The sequence below is a fragment of the Haliotis asinina genome, chromosome 7 (genome assembly GCF_037392515.1).
Source record: "Haliotis asinina isolate JCU_RB_2024 chromosome 7, JCU_Hal_asi_v2, whole genome shotgun sequence".
Classification (NCBI taxonomy): Eukaryota; Metazoa; Mollusca; class Gastropoda; order Lepetellida; family Haliotidae; genus Haliotis; species Haliotis asinina.
Window position 1 is genome coordinate 48,091,242 of NC_090286.1, and position 21,684 is coordinate 48,112,925.

Genomic DNA, 21,684 nt, shown 5'->3' on the forward strand with positions numbered 1-21,684 from the left:
ACGTTCCAGTTACTAACAGCTTTGTCTGAGTGAGTGAGTGAGTATATCTTGCTATCTTCGTAGCCATAAAACAGCTGGAATCATTCCCTAGGAATGGCCTTTACACAACTGGAACCATCACGGCTAATTACATCTGAATCACTGTCCTTTGAATCAAATACCAAAACACATCGACACCAAATGCGAACTGATGCGAAGCTTCACATTTAAAAGCATCACTCATTGTCATCATTCATTTGTCCTCATTAAATCTTTTAAACACAGGACTCAACATGCCCTTTTGAAAATAACATCACTGAATGTCTTCATAAATATGTTGTTTAAACTATTGCTGTAAATACTAGCCTATGCATTATCCTACTGAGAAGATACCTCATATCTAAAATACAACACACAATGTAATTATGAAACATAACAACAAAATGCACATGAAGTGATCATGCTACATTACTCTGATACAGATTCTTTGTACTCTCAGTGAAGGTTTAGTTTTAGATGATTATACAACAACACATCAAAGATTTCACAATTCTTATAACAGCGAACAAAATGGCACAAATGAAATGTCAGTGGTCATAATTAATATGAATCTGAATCAGAAAACCAGGGTTTGAGTTGCAAAAAAAACATGTAGAAAATGCAATAATAATAATATTGCCTCCAATATTGCTTTATTGAATCCAATACAACATGATAAATTCAGACACAACAATTTTTATTTTAGGGGTTAGAATTAGTAAGCACATATTCCCCAGCAAACTGGTAAAATAATATGTATATTACACAAATATGGTTATCCTCTTCTATAATATGTTCTTCTGAACATAAAACATGGTATGTTAATATTATTCTCCTTTTCCTAACCTTGCCTTTTCAACCAGCCATCATGATACAGAGTACAAATGTCAGACAATATGAAGAGCATATGGATCAATAATGACTTGATCAGACAACACCAATAATCACAATCACAACTGTCTGGAGATTGCAAGACTTACCCTAGATGTGATCTGTACATCAGGATGTAGAAACAAAGGGCTTTCATTCATCCTGCAAAACATACCTACTACATGACCCCTCCGAAATCTTACCTCTGTCCCATATATCACTTCCTATGTTTAAAATCACATCGCCCAATACACAACATTTCATTGGAAGATAATCACATCAAAATGACACTGTCTTCAAGGACCAAATCACAATCTATCTAGAACAATGATGTCTTTCATCCAAGTATAGTAAGGGTCATGACCATCCTGATCCCAATACCAACCTCAGTCCTACCCTGCAATTCTATCTTCAACACCCACCAGCTAAAACCATCCCATACTATTTGTTCAGGAAACCTGATCTCAATCATAAAAACCGAACAGACGACACTAATCCCTCTCTGCTACAAAATGCCCTTCATCATTCCACCAGACTAGTGCTAATTTGAAACTGACCACAGCCTTTGAAGAATCAATTAGCCAGCGTATGCTACCTCCATAATGCTATGTAATATGTGTGGAAGGTTACTACTTGCTTGTTCTGGCACTACAGTGAACATAGCTGCAGCAATTCCTCTGTTTTCCAAGCCAATGGAACAAACAGATTTTAATGGGTATTCTCTCAGGAAGGCTTTAAGTTTTATTGAATCCCATTTTTGTCAATATTTTATGACAATGGCCGAATTGTTCTCATTTTCTTCCTGCTACACAATGTTACTTTGAGTAATTAGATCAATTTGATAACATTAAGACTCTTTGCCTCACTGTTGGAAGGCATTCAGAATATGAAAGACGGACATCTTCAAAGAGGTAGGCTGTTACAATTTGGGATGTAATGTCTTTCACCAAGAGAAAACACTTATTACAACACAATTAATGAATCTCTTTGTTCTATGCTGTATTCTACAACATGAAAAAACATTGATATGATGATTTACTGAGTTCAAAATGAAACCAGGATGACAGGGGCGTCTTGTCAAAATATTAAAGTTTCAGATTTAGGGTGTTTCATGATTAAATACACCAGGAACAGCAAACATGAAAGACCTCCAGGACCCCATAAGTCACCATGATGCTTGACTTCCCTGGTTCAAACAAAGCTGAGACAATCTTAACATTTATATAAAGTCACAATTTGATCCTTTGGATTCATCTCAAGGCATAAGTTAATGTAATAAACATTCTTCTGATGTTAACTAGACACAAATACATTGTGGCCTTTGTTTATATAAAACCAACATCAAACCAGCACTGTAATCTCATGCAAATGTATCCCATCCACTTTGATTATGTCCTCGTCAACAGACACTTTATTTCAGCTGTCAAATTTATTGATATTTCAACCATGTGTCACCATCTTAAATTCACAGTCATATTCTTGTAGTAATCCCTCTGGTATTGATTAATACCCAAGTAGGTATTCTTCCCCACCTCCAACTGTCACCATAATTAATGTCCACATTGATAAAAATATAATTAACATTTGTGACCCATCTGCCTGCAAAACATGTACAACCTGCTGTGAGAAGCATGTCACTTTCATCGCTTCATGAGCTATGCCAATAAACCAGAAAGGGTTTTACTTTCAAAGAAATCTATCTTCCTGGGCACTCCTGACAGTCAGCAGATGCTACTGTCACAGCTATTAAGGGGTGAAAAGGGTCACCAATTATGCTCTGCTACATCAAGGATGGCTGAACAAGGTTGAGTGTTCAGCTCGTTCAGTTAATGATATGGAGCATGAATAAGCTGGTTGCACATGGATGGATGGCCTGATAATCCTGCTTGTAACAAAGACTGCTATGACGGACTACACACGTCTGAAGGGAAAGAAAATAACATTACTAAATACATAAATGTCTATTTTGTGTCCCTCTCAAATGTGCATTTTAGTATAATTCTTGATTCAACACATTTAATTTACTTTTTAGTTCCAAATTGTATGTAAATTTCATTTGTTTTTTAATTGCCACCAAATATCAAACACAACAGTTTCAGAGCATATGATATGCATATGAGTGCATCTGGGAGAAAATAATAATCACTTAACTAAACTACCAGATTGTTCCCAATCACCAAACAAACACAAGGCAAAATTTTGGGGACATAACAAAACTCTCAACAAGAAATATACAAGTAATGAAATCAAAGAGAATACCTTGACAAGAACAGGTTCTTCCCATACATCAGCCACAGCCCTTTCACCTGACTCGAAGACCCTCAATATCCAACTGATCACATCTCTATCAACTGAGGTCATATTGCATTGGCGGCCTCTGTTTGTCGTCAAATGTATTGACAGTCAACATTAACAATCATTTTCAATTGTGACATTGACAAAAGCAAAGTCCAGCAACAAAATTACATGACTTTTCGCCTCTCGTGCCACAAGTTTGCAAATAAGCATTCATTCATGACAACAGCTATTTTAACACTATCACACAGAAAAAAGTATTTACATTTGACCGATCGTGTTAGCGCCTCATGGCTTGTGTCCCCGAGAATGGAGGGTGTATAAACATGCATGAGAGGGTTGCCAATTGGCCTGAATGGATAACACACAAAGGGACGCTCTACTGCTTCATAGACATTGAGTGTATTGTTGAATGTCCAGAGCCCTTCAAACAGAAGAGTCAATCTGTATATGATTCCTAAACCTCTCTAATGATATTTTATGACGCATAAGATTAGGCAATTGTTGGATGCAAATCAATATATATTATTTCTAAGGAAATAAGGACCCCAAAACCATTAAGAATGCAGTAAAATAAATCGTATTTAATCAAATTACAAAAACCATCAAATAAAATAGATACATAGAATGCATGTTGCCTCAAATACAAAGGAATGTGTTTCACAAAAGGTTCACAAAAAATGTTAGTGACAAGATTAAGACAAATATTTTCAAACCCTGGTTAAAATGAGTTGCTTCATTCTAATATCAACATCAACCTTTTCCCACTTAAAAAGATAAAAGAAAACTGGCATCCTCATTTATGACTCTACAAAGAATAGCTAAAATAATAAAATGCAATTAGTGTCAATAATAAAGGAAAAAATCAATGAAACAAAGAATGTTGTTAGAAATTATTAAAATGGCGACTATCTGTGTGAAATTATTCATCAGATCTGTGGTCGTAAAGCTAGGTATTATGCCACAGAACACAGACGACAGGCGCTGCAAGGGGCCATCTGTTCAGAGACAAATCAACTCAATTAAACATAACATAATTAACACCATCATCAGAGACAGGGACTGGAAATTCAAAATGAAACAGAGCAATCAATTCCACATGACCCTTCAACTGAGCCATTGCCATGCTATTCAAGAATGACCAAATAGCTGCACCAACAACATAAATAGCATCCACATGCTTAAAATACATGTATCATTGCAATAAAATCCACATATTTTTCAAAATACTGAAGTAGAGGCATTATATCAGTCCTAAAAGCCATGAATATGTATGTCAAGTATTGGAAAAGGTGGCTATCTTTGAACTATTGACAAAAACTTGAGCAGAATATTCATGAACGTTGCAATTATACAGATGACAGTGATGCAGTTTTATCTGTGCTTTTTCCTTATCAGAAGGTTCTGGAGGTTAATGTTGACACTTAGATGGAAAAGGCCTTGCAACTTGGAGTTTTTGATTTGAAGGATTTACAGCCACAGATAGACAGGTTACCATTATTGAGAGTTCCTTCTGGCTGAAAAGGTTTGGCACTCTAACTGAGACAAAACAGCCAAGAAATGTATCAATAAAACACAATAAGCATCAGTTAAACTGTTAAATAACCAAGATCAAAGACTGCTCGTTGCAGCAAAGAAAAACCCATTGGCACCAATGTGGCATTAAAGTGGTTAAGCTGTCTTTTATCTCCAGAGGCCATGAATTATTTTACTATTCCTGCAGTACATATGTTCCAACCATTGATGAATGTTGGTAACCATTCTAGTAGAAGGATACTTAGGTGACTGGATGTGTGAGCTGGTCATATACCCCTTTGTACTGCATTATTTAGTTCAACTGTAACAGTTTAATGAGGCAGGCAACCTGAAAGGGATCTTCACCCTTCCTGTTGACCTCTTGAAGAGTGAGTGAGTTAGTTGGGTTCTACACTGCTTTTAGCAATATTCCATCAATATTGCAACAGGCTTCACATATCAATATTACAGCAGGCTTAACAGATTGTACCCATGTGGAGAATAGAACCAGGTCACCAACATGACAAGTGGACGCTGTAACCACTGGGCTACACCACCGTCCCTAACATCTTGAAGAAAAATAAGGGTATGGTAAATAGAAATAAGTCATATTTTTAGACAAATCCTTGATTCAAACACATGACCATCCAATCTGACCATTGTAGATGCTCTCTAACATATAATAAAATAGGAAGTATAATACCTCAGTCAGATTTCCTTCAAAATAAATTACCGCAGTCAAATATGAACCACTGAAATTTATCTTCATGCCTGTCAAGTTTCCTGTTTGTTCAAGAATTTGTGTTTTAATTATCTAAGAATGCCTATACCTTGGGTCTTGTAGAATGGAATCACTCAGTGGAATACCTCTGCTCCAGACACTCCATAATTGAAAGCTTCCTCCCACAAACATTCTAAATTATTGAACTCTCCAGCCAAGGGACACTACACTGGATCAGAAGTAATTCCTAACAAGTGTTTTATTTCTGATACCTATCCTCACTCTCAACAGATTAAACACAAGCCTATACTCCATCCTGACCAGTCTAATTCTGAGTCCTGTTTTCTGGTATTCCGACACCTCGGTGAGAACACTTAACAAGTGTAATCAAGATTTCATGAAGAGTAAGCCAATCAAACTATGAGATCAATTGGATGATTTGTTTCTCTGATCTATACCATGTTGTACCATGTTGTATCTATGCTGAACCATGTTCACCTCAGTATTGACCTCCTGGCAACAATAGACAATGATATAAATGTATTTCCACCAAATAACCATAACAAACCAGGCTACAATCAAGACTGCCACACAAATGGTCCTTAAATTTGTAATCGCTAATTGACAAAAACATAAAAAGCATGTTGATCCTCCTTACAACAGTTACTAAAACATACACACAAAAAGGAATGGCATTATACGAATCATCAAATAGTTATGTCTGTTACATTCATGTCGCCCAAATCAATTGTCACCCAAATCAATCACTGATGACATCAAATTTTGTGATCTATTCCTGTGGATGAATATACAATAATCAGGGCTGAATGAACAATTGAGAGATATGTCTGAAATAAAAGCTATGTGTATAAGACGCCTTATCCAATGAATATCCAGTGAGGCATTTCAATGGGGATTATCCGAGAGTGACAAGCAATGGAACAGGAGACGAGGTTACTCAACAAGCCACTGCTCCAAAATACTGCTTCAACATTGTGCACTGAAACTACAGGATTATAGGGTTCTAAATGTCAAGTGACCCACTTCACGACAGTCAAAATATATCTTTACACGAGTCACAATGACTATACTCTAATTCTTCTGATTTGAAACACTCAAATGTGTAGATGTTTAACGAATGACAAATGGACATTTAAACAGCCTAAATCACTTGTCGCTGCTTTAAATTAGAAACTCACCAAAGAATGTTCATTACTTTAAATATCCCTTTTCCTCAGTCAAAGTCCATTTAGTCACAGTGAAAGAGGCGACAAAAATCCATGACATGGTCTGGATCTGTTGGTGAAATCAACCACTCGTAACTTTCACTGCTCCACAGATGTGACAAATGATCACAGTCTGTTCAGTCAAGAGTTTTCATGTATATTTTACTGCTTCAAATAAAATAATCCATGCTCAAAAATCAGATCTCAAAGAAGATCAGCTGAAGAAAAAAGACGTCACATGGAGTTCATGGGGATTGGTGAAAGCCACATTTATCTGTCCTGCAACTCATCCTAGCTGATAACAACTTGGATTATATTTGAAAGGACAGGGGTTTGAATAACATCAAACATATCTCAACACATCCTATTCTTAAAATACAAAAAAGGTAGTTAAATCCCAACCACGTGAAACTGAGTGTCATTTCTTATCACAAGTTTGAAATGCTTTTAGTCAGGGAGAGGCTTTCAATTAAGTTGTTTGCTGAGCAAAGTTGTTGGACAATAGCAGAACTTGTTGCACCAGATCTGAAATAGATATGTTGTCTTCTCGTGACTTAAGTAATACCTATACTTGACAACGGACTGTGGTGGCTTCGAGGGGTATTGAGTTTTTACATGAAACACCCATCACACACAGTTGATGCTCCCATGAAAAGAAAGATTTTATCAAGCACAAGAAACTTTATGAAAGTGACAGTGTGAATACTTCTTAAAAGAAAATTCCAGATTCAGAGAGGGTTTTTAATGGAAGATGAAACTTGATGCAATCTTCCCAGACTTCTTTTCTGAAATTTGATTCACTCATTCTGTAAATGTTAACACTACCACTTCCTCATACTCTCACAAGTTCACGACAACCAGAATACACCCGATGTCACTCCAAAATCAACCCTAACACACCCACCCCACCCCACCCCCACCCCATCCTATCCTTTACTTCTTACAACCCATACATAAATCTATACCTCACTGACTTAAGCAGTCATCCATAACCTGCCCCTAGAAAACCCACAAACTAAATGTTGAAATAATCAAAATCTCTTCACACCCAACATTCTCACATCACCTTCAATCGACAACTCGCACATTCACCCAAACATACTACTCTGAACCTTTCCCACTAAATCAAATTCACAACACCCTCTACCCACCCAACCACATGCAGCTGAAAAATCCAACATTTACCACTGCGCTTCAAAGGATCACATGGACTGCTTCTGTTATGAGCAGAGAAATTAGGTACATGATTATCATGAATCAAGTCTCTGGCAAGCACCTGTATCTTACATGTATTACAAGTCAGATGAAGTATATGTCCGAACCATCACACATGTGTTGGGCAGAGAGCCAATTCCTCCCAAAAACTGCAAACATGATGAGTTTATCAAATGTCAACTTATAACATGCTGTGGGATCTCTTTCTATCTTTGCCCGAGGACTAGAGATTCAGCCGATCCAATTACAACTCATATGACGACCTATTACTACTCTCGTGCTGAAAACTGAGCTTCTGAGCAAATTAACTCTGCTAAATTAGGCAACAACTTCCGGACAGTAACATACGTGACTGCCACTGTTTTTTCTCATCCCAGCCAATGCATAATCGCGGGGACAGAGTATTCATTCAACGCTGGACGCAAGCTCACGTTAACTATCTTCCCATTTACATGGGCCAGTGAGGGCCAGCATGAAAATAGCCTAGCTTGGAAATTGAGATAGAGTAATCTACATTTTCTTGAAATTTACATTTGCAATTATCTCGCTCAATCTTCTTGAAAAGCTGAAGGAATCAGTTTCTTGTGTTTGCAATGAATTGCATGTTTTCTATTTCCTTTGAGAAGGCACAAGTAGCACTTGATCTTGATCAGCTCAAGATGTTGTGAAAAATTACTTGGTAACACGTATTTTAACTTTAACACACAATCACTGACTCAACAATTCAAAACTGCTAATATATTATCTAATCAAATTAGAAAGAAAACACAAACATTTTTGTGATTTTGTTGATTAATTTTTTCCCCTCACTTTCTTCCTACCAGGATGACCCTACAAATATTAAACATACCACCAATTATGATCAGTTAGTTGGGAAGAAATCCAGAAATGTCTGCAATTCAAAACATCGATAATGGTGTAAGTTCTGAACTGTTTTAACACTCTTGTCTTATCGTGCCAAATTACAAGCAAAGCATGCATGGCTGCCATTCTTTAAGTCAAAGAAAAAATAAAGATGTTAAAAAGCACAGCAATCAGGATGAAAATCTGGAAGATGCTTCCAAGATAAGCAGGTTTGCTGAAGCAAGGGTTGTGTTATTCCCACAAGAATGTTGGGGGTAGTATGTGATTCACATGGCAACAGAATGTGAGGGACTCAGTTAAGAGGCATTCTTCAGCACCTCTCTGCCACGCAGGGTCAGATCCAATAAAGAGTTTGCATCAAGTTAATTTCTAAAGCTGTGACTCATACGAAAATGCACATAATGGAAGATGAAATGACACCAGCGAAGAGTTATAGATGCTCCTTTTTAATCTTCTGATTAACTGTTGTCCGTTTCCGTTTGACTAAATCGGATGACCAGAGCTGCCCTTCTGAACCTGTTCATCTTCAGGAGATGAAGTAAACCATTCATTACAAGGGCACTGACTGGAACTGTGACACTGTACACACACAGCTAATCTAACTTGACTGATCTAAACTGAAAAATGCTGAATATCCTGCAGTTAAGGAAGCAGGAACATTCATGGTTGTTTTTTACGATTAGAATGTGATGCTGATGTGCTACGCAAGATGGCAATGCTTGATATGTTCACTGGAGTAATCGAACCATGGTTGCTGCATGAGGCTGAACATTATAAATAACGAAAACTTGTAAAGAATCCTTAGATCAGTGTCCAAGTTACTGCATCATCACTTCAGTGGATTCAAACTGGAATTCTTCCCTGTGGTTTTGAATACCACTTGACTACAAGCCCTACACAACTCAAACTAATGGTCTACTAGTAATTCTGGGAGTCAAATAACTGTCACAGGTGACTGTGCTATCTGAGTACATTACCCTCTAACACTGATCCAGGAAACTGGAGTAACTACTTGTTTATCTAAAGCAACAGTTGCTAGTGGATGTGGAGTAAAACAACAAGCAAGCCTTGTTGCGGAAATCACAAACATAATGCAACAACCGAATATATACACACATGCATGGTTACAGCCAGCTTACATGGAAGCTTTTTTTCATCTTGTCACAGCTAATAATGTGTATATTCATAACATTTTAGTCTGTCATTTCACACATTTCATAATCTTCAACTCTAATTTATCAACAAAAATCTGTTTCCAAATTATGAAATCTGATCCCAAATAACAGCAACATTTCACTTCTAATAGATTAAAGTAAAATAAAAGGCATATTTCCATCTATCTTAAATGAGAGCAGGCGTCAACTTTCACGACAAACAAAAATGCAATCAATGGAATAATCTACCAGCAATTCCATCAACTACACGCATGACTCCTTTCCACATCTCCATATCACTCAAGTCAATCCCTTTCTTTGTCAACAAGTTGGATTTCTGTGATACTAAAGCAAGCTGGCTATTATTTTCTATAAATAACATAATTTATTAGTCAGCAGATCATGTGACATTAACATTTCATGGTAATCACAAGAGTGAAGACTCCATGTCTGTGAGTTTGGCTTTACGACCATTTTTATCCTCCAGAAATTAATTGACTGCTAATAACTTGGAGGTAAAATAGAACACAGCAGAGTAACTTTTAGCAACTTTTTGTCTCAATCTCTCTGATTTATACCCATATTATTTGATGTTTATCACGTAATAGAATAAAAACGAAACTTTTTATTCTGAGCGTCCTGAATCAGATTTTCAGGCCCAGGAGTCGCAGTGTCCTGAACTAACCATTTCAAGGATTTTAATCTGAATTACAACAAACTTCTTAAACTTCAGCCCTTTTTAAAATACTATAACTACGTTAACTGCAGATTTAAGCAGTAAAAAGCACAGAGAGCAATTTTCTCAAGATTCAATGTCCTGAAGGACCAATGGAAACAAGGAATACACTGATTACTGGCATACAGGTGGTGACAAGCTGGCTACACACAGACACAGCAACTTGGCTAAGCAGATACTGAAGACATGGCTGTCTCCCAGTCTTGCACTAATAGAGGCAGAGTACTCAGAACATCATAAAAAGCCGCGTTTCAACTACATTTCAGTTTTAATACAGATTGTCACATGGCAGATAGTTTCAAGGTGATGAAGGTCATATGTACATGTTCATGTACATTTTATAAAGTTGTCATTTGTAACATGTTTTGTTTGGAATTACACTCTCTTTGTGAGTGAATGTGTGCGAGTTTTATGCTGCTTTTAGCAATATTCCAGCAATATGATGTCAGGGGACACCAGAAACGAGCTTCACAAAGTGAACCCATGTAATGAAACTACCCACGTCTACGGTGTGATGAGCAAACGCTTTAACCACAAGGCTACCTCACAGTATCTCACACTATACTTGTGAAGTGGGATGATATCAGAGGGGGACTTAACCCCATTAAGTACAACAATTTGTACTAAACTAAGAATGTGGGATCCAGAAAACACATATGTCACAATATACAGCCTCAAGTCATTTCCACCTTGGATGATACCACCAGCAAAATCTCTCCAATAAGAAATGAAATTCAGGAATGATGCATTGATCTCTTTAAACACTGACCACAAAAAATCAGTTATGAATATGAAAGCAAAACTCATGATATTAATATAACCTGCGTTTACTGCAAGGTTGGTGACGGCCGACAAAAGTGACAAAAGTTTCATGCCAACATGTATTCTTTTAAGTAGTTCCCTATACTGTATTCTTGTGGAAAGAAGAAAGAGCCTGGAGGCCACTGTTCTCCCAAGCTGTGCTCCACACTGTGCCCTTCTCCCTGTGAGAGGCAGCTGATCGGGGTCAGGCCAGCCACCCTCCTCCCCACAGACTCAGCTATGAAATCCCAGCAAGGCAGGAGGTGCAGGCCAAGCTGGGTAATTCTACCCACTCAGGTCTACCTGTCTCAGCTGAGGGACAGACAACAGCCAGAAAGAATTTAAAACTGGATGGGAGGGAAGAGATTATGGGAGGGAAGACCTGAAAATTGCTTTAATTTTTTCTTCATGAAGAAGTTTGAGTTTCAGGAGACTACAAGTGTCATAATGGAAGATGTGAGAACTACAATACCTGGACTAGACATATCTGCTTGGAAGAGATGTGTGAAAAGCATGTTGGTATCACTGTAGAACAACACATGCTGGGAATTAGCCCCTCACAGTCCCTAAACCACATTATTTTCCCTACAGCCTGGCCTTCTGTGCAGAGGTAATGCCCAAAATGAAGCAAGATGGATTTCCTCAGGTTCAGGAATTTCCAATCTCGCTGGGGCTCCTTTTCAATTTAAATGGGTTTGTTTGTTAATATTAAAATCATACATATTTAGAGACCAAGCATCAGTCTAGCTGGGAATGTCAAGAGAGGCTAACTCTTTTGTTTATACCAGTGTAGCGAGCATGGAACCCGAGGCATCTGGTTTTCTGTCTGTCTGTCTGTCTGTCTGTTTGTCTGTCTGTCTTTCTGTCAGTCAGTTAGTCCATTGTCTCTGAATGTGTGCGCTAGACATCAAACTGATGTGAAAGAGCAAAATGGTGTTGAGAGCAACAACAGATATATTTACTCGACACACAAGTCACTCACCTCAGACATTGTACCATGAGCTAACTGAAAGCATTATGGACTTGCAACACTCCTTGCAGGCTAGGAATAACGACTTCATGTGTACAATGATGGAAGCATGACTGTGTTTGCAGACAAATGACACAGTAACATCTAACACAAGGCTGAAAGAACCATTCACCAGAGTCCAAGGATCAGTGCCAGAATGTTTTGGTCAGCACAGACAGTGGGAAGTGAAGAGAAAAGACCCTTTCAATCTCCACTGAAAATACAAACGTCCTAGAAGGGGCAAAATGACCCCAGAAAATCAAATACTGCCTAATTACGCGTCATATTAAATGAAATACCAACACAAACTTCATCAGCCATACATCCAACAATTATTGATCTTAACACCTACAACCAGAGACCAGTTTTTTCTAAACTCTCATCAATGCCTCAAGCAGAAAATTACCCTCTTCACCGAAAAAGTACTCCACCTAGAACATCAATTTGAAACACATTATGACAATACACAACATGAAGGTCAACAAGCTGTCATCATCGATTGCTGACAATCGACCACCAACTTTAATCCACTGCCATTTTCCTCTCACTCCTTACCGCCTAGTCAAAAACACTGTATTATGTTGCTCTACCCAAGCACAAGACGTTTTATGGTGAATTTCCTTCAATCAGTCGTTCATTACGTCAGGAGGAAAGTCACTTTGGCCGCCATATATGGCCATTAATCAATTACTAGCGTTTATACCATTTAGTCTCGAGTGAAATGCAGACAGACAAACAAAGCTTAGCCCATAATTGAAAATGTACTCTACAACAAAGCATTGCATCCCATCTAAACCTGTCCGTTTCTTTGAGGTCAGAAAGGCTGTGGTTTCTCATGGTCATAATTGTTGTTTATATCAGTTACGCACTGTATGCTGACAGGGAAATTGCAATGGATGGGGGATAGTTACCACAGCCAAACTGTAAGCCACCAATACATTCTGATACACTCATGCCCTAACTGCCATCTGCCTTGTGCACTATGGTTGGAATACTCTGGCTTGCTGTTGCTATATTCACAGCACCATACAATAAAGTTAGGAGCTGCCCAGAGCCTAATTACCGGTGCCGGGTCAAAGTTAGATTTCACAAGATTCAGGACAGTGTTTTTTATCAGATACTTAATTAAAGTTCCTGTAACATACTAACAGTTTCCACTTTTTTAGCTTGTGCTTTCAGAGTAAATACTTTAGGCTTCTGGTGAGTGAGTGAACATAAGATTCCTGTAATTAGTCATCTCATTCGTAACAAAATATGTATATCGTTAGAAGTTGCCATCAATACTCATATGCAGATAAAAATTCCAACATTTCCCCGGTGATATTGATGTGAGAAACAGATTCAAATCAGGCACAACAGAACCTTCTTGAGAGATAACCACAAGTTCCATGCTAAATCCGAATACATAGATCTGCAAGTCCTTAGCTCAATCCTACTAACTTCCAGATGTGTTGGTTTAAGGTCATATTTACTTAGAACTGAAACAAGAGCTGTTTACAAAAGTAAAGAAAAAATAACAATCCTAGGATTACCTAAAGCTATGAGGCAATTCCTACTTTTTTTCCATGACTAATTCAACGAAAATAAACAATACCTCATGCCACAGCTTTCCTGCATACTCATCAGACAGACATGTTCAATGAAGATGCACTGCAAACAGACACACCTTCCTCAATCCTCAAATATCTCTCATCCTCTCTGCTCACACTCTTCGCCAGTGCAAAAGAGAGCCACTTTGGCCAATTTGGAAACAGCATCTGACAAGGTCAACAGGGGTCAGGCATCAAATCTTAGGCTCAAATGGTCGGCCCATCAATCAAATCCTCTTCAAATCAAATTATTCATCTAAAGCTTTAGGTGTTATCCTCCTGTTGCCATTTTTGAGGCTACCAACCTCTCCCCATCTGTGAACTCTGCTACAAATTAACACAACAGAACAATCATCTGGTATCTTCATGTCAGGGAAATCACAGGTCTACATTCTTTAATCACATCTGCTGACACATCATACAAAATACAGGGAAATCTTGATGAGCTATTGTGTCAATGAGTTCCTGAATGGGAAAAAAACCCTTTCACAATAAGTTCATCTGGAGCTTAGTATTCCACATAAACACTGGAATTTGGTAAACTAAATCAGAATGATTCAGTTGAACACCATCATTTCCTTGAAAAAGATCTAAATAGGACACAAGTAAAAGACCTTTTTAGATATTCGTGAAGCCACATAAGGCATGTATTACCATACTAAATACATATGAATACATATTTGTCGACATCTACTTGTAACTGCATTTAAACGTGTTTGGTTCAAATTGAAATTTAGATGCCAGTAATTCAATTAAGTAAAGTATGTCTGATCTCTTTAATAAAGGGCTGAGACACTACATAACAACTACTGCCATAACTAATTGGTCCTAGTATGAGTTATCAAAACTATAATATGACAAAAATTGTTCTTTGAATAGCTTACATCAAAATGATGTGAAAAGGAGGGCACCATATACTGTCACAAGCTATAAAATTGAATAAGCATAGTAAGACCAATCACGGATTCAAACCAAGAACCACTGTAAAGGGACATAACTCTGAACAACAACTAACTCTTCAGACCTGAAGATCCTTTATGCTTCCTGATCAATCGTAATCTACACCCAACTAAGTTGCACATACATCAGCCAGGGAAATGAGGGCAGCACGTGACATGACAGGAGTAGGCACAAACGAGCAGTGAAATACCCACACAAGTGCCACAGAAAACAAAAACAGCCTCATTAGGCCAGCAGGATGGGAGATTTGGCCATGTGATACAATTCATTACTGTTGATAAATATCCGTCAAGTGCAATAAACTCTCACCAAAACCTCTGAAGACATTCCTTCATTAAAACCAAAGAAGTACACTATCTCGATTCCCTGAGGCAGACATGCACCTCCATTAATACATCTGTATTTCAAACTGAAATGTGTTCAAAGGAGATAATGACAATAAAAACTTTCCAAAGTAAGTGAAAAGTGGATCTTATTCACAGTTTAAGTTAATCAGTCTTGTAAAAACATATATCAAAGCCTTCCAAGTTGGATTTTGATCCATATCTGTCACACTGGACATTTCATTAGAGAAGTGATGATAAATCCAGATGATAAGTAAATGTATCATTCATCTTCACAGATAAAACTTTGTTTATAATAAAAACTTATTATTTTTTATCACATTTTCCATATGCTTTAAAACTATCAATGAACTTAGCAGAAGTATATATTTCTGAGATTTCAGCAGGAATTCAACTGCAATATTATTTATATATCCCAAAAGAAGGGTATATTCCATTCTTTGAACAAACTACTAGCAAATGCCAATGCATATGAGAAAATGTAATATACATATATATCCATACAGATGAAACATTTCCAAAGGAATGGAATAAACTGTCACATTTTCCCTTAATTTTTCTTCATCATTTGTTTCCTCAGTAATTTCAACATTTGCATTTTTATCAATCTTGCAAATCCAATATCCCCAACTTTTTTTTAACGGTATAATACAGCAACATCAAACATGTCTAAAGATTCCGTTGTCTTCACCAAATATCTGTTTCATCAACAACATGTCATCCAACAGTACCAGCATTTGATATATTCTTTTTTCACAGGCGTTAAACACAAAAGTAAGAAACGTTTGTGCTTTTCATATGCCTTTGATAGATTCGTAGTTTATAGAACATTGCCACTGTTTCTGTATGGAATCCTATGCAACAAAATCTCTTATCTGATCTTATCTTATGAAGTCGATGTCAGAGTAACAGGTGAAACAAAGTTAACTTTAAATTTTGTGTATGCATGCACAGTCACAAGAAAGAACTTAGCCCAAGCACATACACCATCCACAACCACTACATAGCAGAACGTTTAGAGGGATGTCACAATGTGTTACATGATGACAGTCAAGTGGATTGCTCGGGAAGCAGAAGGTCAGACATTCAATCACCTGCGGCATCATACAGAAAGACATAACGGAGGTGCCTGTTGTTATCGAAACAGAGATACGCCAAACACCAAGTTCATTCAGAGCCAGTATAATGTGTCTAGCACTAGTGTAGGCAAGGACAGACAAACAGACAGATGAATCAATCAGCTTTGGTGTAGCCTAATACAGTCAAACTGCATGTATGTGGAATATTTCAAGTATCCTTGAATGTGAAGTTGAAACATATTTCTCCACCTTAAATGGCGATTACTTTCAGAACAAGAACCTCAAAAGCACTCATTTAAGACCCCTGCTCTGTCTGACTTTCAATGAACCATATCATTTCCCTTCCACCCAGCCTTTAATGTTATGTAAAAGACACGGACAAAGCCTACATTTCTTCAGGTTCTGAAACTCCCACATCACCCGGTCTCCTTTTCAATATAAATTGAGTTTCTACAAAGATTACACATATTAATAGACTAAGTCTAAGAGATCCCTTCAACTGGGAATTATCTAGAACTGACAGTGGAGGCAAACCACAACCCCGGTTGAGATAGGAAGAGTGCAGTATTTCCTGATCTACGAGACACCTTGTCTTCCACCACAAGGTTCAGGAGGTTTGGAGCCTCTGCTGATTTCAGTTGAGGTGTATTCACATCCAGTTGTGGGCTGTTGTGGCAACAATCCACGCCATCATGTAATACTCCAGTAGGACATTATACCCTCCTCAAGGCTACTTTAGTTTTCGCATAAGACAATTCATTAAAAAATGGTTTTACATCCCTTTAAGCAGTATTCCAGCAATGTCTTGGTTGGGAACACCAGAATTTGTACCCATGTAGGGTATCGAAACCAGATCTTCAGCATGGCAAGCAAACACTACTCTACCATCATTATACCATAAAACAAAACATTACGTGCCCCTGTAGCTACAAAGCACAACACTCACAATTTGTCTGTCAGACCAAGATGGTGCGAATTGTGCTTGTCACAAGAGCACAAAATGGACAAACTGGATGACCTGATCATGTGTCATTGTACACAAATACAAATGCTGACACTGTTAATGTCATAAGACAATATCACTCGTGATTTGTCCAGACCATACATCAACATTTTCATACTAATATCAAGGCATGGGTGGAGAATTGTTGAGAGTAGCTACACACTACTTACAAACAATCCTGAAATACAGAATCTAACAGTTAAACATTGATATGTTACAGTTCCATATTCGCAATCTTACCTTAACCTGCAACAACCAATATACTGGGGTTAGTTGCAATTCGTGATATAAAAATTAAATTTAAAGATGACATGGCTCTAAAATTAGTTTTACACGTCAGTCACACCATCGTTTATCAAGCCAAAGTTCAGTTGGGATTGGTCGACAACTTTTTTAAGTGTACAAAATAAACACTGAGTTGATATGGAGTCACTTAAACTCCCAACAACCTGACAGCAACACCACAGCAACTAAGGACACCACTTCAAGGTCGGTAGAGATAACACACCCACACTTGATGAAAACATATGCACAAGGGTCTGTTATCAGCAGGAAATAGGAAGAAGGAAGAAGGAAGGGGCTCATACAAACAGGCCCAAATACTGGGACAGTTAAACCAATGGGATAAATCGATAAGGACTTGCATACAGCTTTGCTTAATATGCTTCAACAGTTAAAGCAATATGACCCACAATGAGTACAATAAACAAGCCAAAGACATTGAGACAAGTCACATAAATAGGCCCAACACGTAGGGACACTAACACAAATAGGCCCCAAATACTCAGATATTCATACAAAGAGACCCAAAACACAATGATATATAGGGCCCAAATATGGGGACACAAATAGGTCCCAAATATACTGACATTCACATAAGAAGGCCAAATTCACAGGGACATTCATACATTAAGACCTAAAACAACAATTAGCATTCCTTACCATAGTGATCAAAGGTGGGATACAAACCCAGACCTTCAGTGTTGGAAGTGAACACTTCAACCACTTGTCTCACTCCCATCCCTCATCCTTCAATAAACTTATTTCAATCAGTTAAATCACGAAAAATGTCACAAAAATCAATTACCCTTCCACACTGAAATGAATCACTTAAGACGCCAGTAGGAACTTCTATCAGTAAAATGAAATTGATCTTACATCCTAATGAATGGTATGTTACAGACTTTTATGACACCAACAAGTCCAAACAGTAATTAATCGAACCCATACACGTTCACAATCACTTCTGAATACAAGGGCCCCTGACCATGCATGGAGTTAGGAAGGACATTAACTCGCTGACAATATACTGTAGTGTCAATACAAAGAGTAGGGCTCAACTTGACATGGAGATGTTGATAGACAACATAGAAGGTGCGACAATCAGCATGGCGCTATTGTTAACAGCAGGATGGTTCTAACTTAAAATCCAAACATTCAATATTTACAGCTCCAAAACAAAAATCTGACACTGTTTACAGATATTAATGTGACATTGACAAACGAAATGTTAGGTAGCACTTGGGGTTGTCATATTTCAAAGATAATTCTAAAATAACACTATCCTTTATTAGAAATTTTGGCAGAGTGTCAGGTGTTCTTATTTCAAACTTCATGATGCATGTATTATATCTGAAAATAGAGATTTTCTAGTCTTTAATCTGAAATGACAAAATTAATTTGCAGGCATTAATAGAGTAGTTAAGTCGATTTCCCCAGATGACCGGTTTAAATTCTCATCTCAGAACGATTTCAACAATGACAATATTTAAACCTTTCATTTTTCAATAAAACCTGGTGCAGGAACATTTCCCCGAGAGTCCATTAAGAAAAATATCGGATGCAATTTCCATATGATTTTTTCTTAATCCTCAAAATATGACTTCTGGTAATGCATGACAAATTGCTGACATCTTTCAAGACTTGAATATGATGAATGATACTGTTAAATTAAATGGAAAATCAGAAAAAAGAAAAATTATGGAATTCACAAATCAATGAAGATATCAAGTCAAATTAACTGGTCTTTCCAATTTAAAATCTATCATTCAAATTATAAAACATTTCTACCATTTCCATCACATACATGATGGACTTAAAGTATAAAGGTCTGCACCTATATAAAGAAATCTTAATGTCCCAGCAACAAAAAATATTTTCTATTCAAAAACTAAACAATGGTGAGACGCATTCCTAAAAGTTGAAGCGATATAGTCAATTCAGATGATAAAAGATTACAAGGAACAACTAACCTTTTTGGCACAGTTTGAGAACATTCAAATGATTAATGTTCAAAAATGGTTTTTTTGGATGCAACATATTCATTAGTCCAAGTCCACATGAATACATGAGAGAAAGTGCTGATGGACCTATTACTGACAAGGCACCAATATTTTTACCAATGTGGGAATTCAAACCCAGACATAATTCATGAAAACAAACCATATTTACCATCAAGCCACACAAACTATTTCGAGTTAAAAACTTGTCAATGACAACTGCTTCACGCCTAGACTAACAACTAGTCTCTGAATTGAACCTATTTTACTGAAAAAGTTCATAATAAAAACAAATATATTATAATGAAATGGAGCCTTGAGACTTCCTTTATTTTCAGACGCTTGAGGAATCTAGTCTTGCCACATATAGTCTTTTCTAGACATGCATGGGCTTTCTTCGACATATTTGCTTCAGGGTCAGTATGACAGACAACTTCACACCTAGGAACCTTAAAACATAGTATTGAACAAACATGTTGGAAAATCATTTAACAATGCGTACTCTCTCCAGGTAAGAAAACTTTCGAGGTTGAGACATTATGAATCAGTGGAAGCATATGGTAAAGCATATGTTTTAGGTCAGACTTGGCACAATCTGGTAGAGACGGCATAATCTCTGAACACTGATATCAAGTAATGGCACAAGTTTACATGTGAGATAAAGGAAGATAACCATGCAGATAAAACTGTCTGGCCAGATATTTGCCTCCCTGTTCTGTTTTTCAAAGCATGCAGATCGGAAAATGAAGCCCATTTCAAGATCCTGATGGAGTCATGTTTCGGATAATCTTACATTAAAAACTTCACTTCTTTGTGAACAAATGAGCTCATTCAGAACTTGTTTTGGGTGTCATTGAAACACGATGCAGAGGTCAGACATGATACACTTGCTTTCTGATGTTGCTTATCCCGAATGCATTGCTCCTAGTATCTACAAAATGATGATTCAGCTGTTTTTTTCTGCATGCACTGAATGAGGATATGTAAATATCTCTTACACACCCAGACACAGTGACTAAAATTGGCTATAAAATAAACACATCAATACTGCCTACACCATAAATGGTCATCTGTTGAGGCAGTTGGTCTCAAGTTGTGAATTTATTGTCTTCTTTTATGAGAATAGCTTGTTGCTGTTCATTAAGAAACACACAAACAGGCAGAGGATTTGGAATCCAGATGGAACAGCTTCATGTTATTCACGGAAAAATGGAGAACAAGTTACTCTATGCCAGTCACATGATAATGCTTACAATATTATTGCCGATAAAATACCATGATGGATCAAAGAGTTAGCATTTAGAACACATTTACACAAAAATGCTAACATTTACATAATCAACCAATTCCTGAAACCTTTCAAACACTCCAGGTTCTGGTTTCACTATTTTTTCCTATATTCCACATTCACAACCCATATCATGAATGAACATAAAGTCAACCAGTCAACAAGTACAGAAAATATGTCTTTTTCGTAAACAAGTAACAGTCATATTCGAACAGAACTCTTTATCCTTGCTTGGCAGGCTTCAAATGAACATGAACAAGACATGGCCACCTTTAAGTACAAAGAGTTAATTTCAGTGACATTGTCATAGATTCTTGCAAGGCCAACTCCTAAAATCTTGTAAGTTGACTGTCTAGTTAAACAACAAACAGAATATTCTTGAATTAACTCACAACTGAAACAGAATTTTTTAAACAAACTTACATGAAAGAGGAGTCAGATCTGTCAAATATCTCAATTTCAGCTTCGAAATAAATGTATTTGTGCTGACTGTTCATCAATTTCATTTACTTAACTAACTAATGTTACACTGTTAATAAAAGCCATACCAGGACATGATGCATATCCTGTTTCATAAATGCCGTCATGCATGTCACATGATCACAGGAAACACCTACAAGACCACTAACTAACCACTGTTCATAATGCATATTTCCAGGTCGTACCAACAACTGAGATAACACTACTCCAAACCTAGTGACGTTTTTACTGAATGAGC

General features: G+C 37.2%; 2 protein-coding genes across 4 annotated transcripts in view; both read right to left on the reverse strand.

The window, feature by feature from the left end:
- The window catches only part of LOC137292222 (heparan sulfate glucosamine 3-O-sulfotransferase 1-like), a 242,995-nt gene that overhangs the window by 17,649 nt on the left and 203,662 nt on the right, over positions 1-21,684 (reverse strand). The gene's annotated exons all lie outside the window — the stretch shown is intronic.
- The window catches only part of LOC137292221 (heparan sulfate glucosamine 3-O-sulfotransferase 5-like), a 92,215-nt gene that overhangs the window by 5,476 nt on the left and 65,055 nt on the right, over positions 1-21,684 (reverse strand). The window contains exon 1 of one of the 3 annotated variants that reach the window (XM_067823799.1): positions 17,640-17,701. The exons of the other annotated variants lie outside the window; for them this stretch is intronic. The gene's annotated coding sequence lies outside the window, so the exon portion shown is untranslated. Of the gene's footprint in view, positions 1-17,639; positions 17,702-21,684 lie in introns of those variants that run through there. 3 annotated transcript variants of the gene reach the window in all.